The sequence below is a fragment of the Microtus oregoni genome, unplaced genomic scaffold (genome assembly GCF_018167655.1).
Source record: "Microtus oregoni isolate MIOR12 unplaced genomic scaffold, Mior012 000015F_ref0000493, whole genome shotgun sequence".
NCBI lineage: Eukaryota > Metazoa > Chordata > Mammalia > Rodentia > Cricetidae > Microtus > Microtus oregoni.
The window spans coordinates 42,394,080-42,396,117 of record NW_024543074.1 but is presented as its reverse complement, the minus strand read 5'-3'; the positions used below and the strand labels follow the sequence as shown (position 1 = coordinate 42,396,117).

General features: G+C 49.2%; 1 non-coding gene across 1 annotated transcript; it reads right to left on the bottom strand.

Moving 5' to 3' along the window:
- Positions 1 to 1,366: 1,366 nt before the first annotated feature.
- Positions 1,367 to 1,439, bottom strand: Trnak-cuu. The gene has a single exon. It is a non-coding gene; the product is annotated as a tRNA-Lys (tRNA).
- Positions 1,440 to 2,038: the final 599 nt, after the last annotated feature.

The window sequence follows — 2,038 nt, the reverse complement described above, 5'->3', positions numbered from 1 at the left end:
TTTTTTGCCCCAGAACTTCCTTGGTCAAGGCAAGTGTCAGTGATCAAAAGAAAGACTGACAGTGTTTGCTTGGCAAGAGCTCATGTCTCAGTCAGCGGTGGCAGCGGGCAGCCTCTGTGTTCTTGGGAACATCATCAATATTGTGACACTCTGACATGTGTCAGCCATTGGGGTTCTCCAGGGCTCCTTCTCTGGAACAGTGCCACAGATGGAGATTATCCTCTCATCCCCAGCAGTGTGAGTGATGGCCTGCCTTGACGTGATCAGCCAGAGAACCAGAGAGCTGTGAGGGTTCAGCTTCCAACTCAGCCAGGCCTCTCTTTAGCAAAGAGGGAAACTGAGGCACGGGGAGTGAGAGGCAGAGCCTCCATCCCAGTCTAGGTACTTATCTCCCACATGGTGTGCTTTCATTCACAAAGGATCCCACATCAATGCCGGCAATGCCCTTGTTCTGATTTTCCTCTGTACAAAGCTCCTGACCTTTCTACCTGATAAATGGGAGAGCAACTCTGGGCTGGTGCTGTGCACTAGAGATTCAACTTGGGGCTCATAGGAACCTCTGCAATTTCTAGTGGACACATTAGAAGCATAAAATATATGGGCCTTGGAAATGTCTCTGCTGGTAAAGCATCAGGCCCTGAGTTTGGATCTCCAGCACCTATGTAAAAGCTGGGCACTGTTGTACTCCCTGGGCTGGGAAGGCAGAGGAGGATCTGTGGGACTTTCTGGCCAGCCAATCTAGATGAGTTAATGAGCCCCAAGTTCAATGATAGAAGACCTCCAAATGTTACGTGAGTGTCCCAGTGAAACAGAACAAAGTCCCTTCACCTTAGATAAGGCACTGACAACAAACAAAAGGAAGAATTGCCCCCCAAGTCAGCTTGGCAGACCAATGAGCTTATTGGGGTTCTTTTCTGATGTGGGTGTATCATATATCAATCTGTTGATTTCATTGGTTAAGTAATAAAGAAACTGCTAGGCCCATTTGATAGGCCTACCCTTAGGTGGGTGGAGTAAACAGAACAGAATGCTGGGAGGAAGAGGAAGTGAGCTCAGAGACTTGACAGCTCTCCTCTCGAGGTAAGACGGCTCAGACAGAGATGCCATGCTCCGCTCTCCCTGGGAGACGCAATGAAGCTCTGACCCAGGATGGACGTAGGCTAGAATCTTCCCGGTAAGACCGGTGCCCACAGATTATTAGAGATGAGTTGATCCGGATATCAGAATTAGCCAGTAAGGGCTAGAGCTAAAGGGCCAAGCAGTGTTTAAAAGAATACAGTGTCCGTGTAATTATTTTGGGGCATAAGCTAGCCAGGCGGCTGGGGAGCTGGGGACGCAGCCCCGCCGCTCCTATTACTACAGATGGCGCCCAACGTGGGGCTCGAACCCACGACCCTGAGATTAAGAGTCTCATGCTCTACCGACTGAGCTAGCCGGGCGGCTGGGGAGCTGGGGATGCAGCCCCGCCGCTCCTATTACTACACTTTTTAAGGAACATGAGTGATGCAAAGGCAACGGCGTCATTGAAAGTCCACCCCTGTGTGAGCGGTGACTCATGGAAGCTCCATCTCTAGAACTCCCTGCAGGACTAATAGGCAGTCAACATGCTGAGTCTCATCAACAGTTGCTATTGCTTATAGAACCCTGGGGGAAGGGACTTGAAGTGCTAGGAGCCACTGAGACACCATCACGATTGTTTACTTCCAGAGTTTTATCCACCCCTCCTCCAGAATAAGATGCTTCCATTCGGAAGCAGTGGCTCCATAATATAGATATTGATATGACCTACATGCAAGCACACATGCACAGGTACATACACTCTGATATACATACACAGGGACACATGGTGCAGCAGGCAATTAGCCACTATTGGTTTACAATCCAGGAATGTTCTGCATGCCGATCCCGTTTCGTTTTAGTGTAGTTACTGTGCGTACAGAGAAAAGGGCAGGCCAAGTCATTTCATCTGTTTAAAACATTTTATTTCTGTGTATGCTGAGGGTCTGTATGAATGTATGTCACACATCTGTGGGTGCCC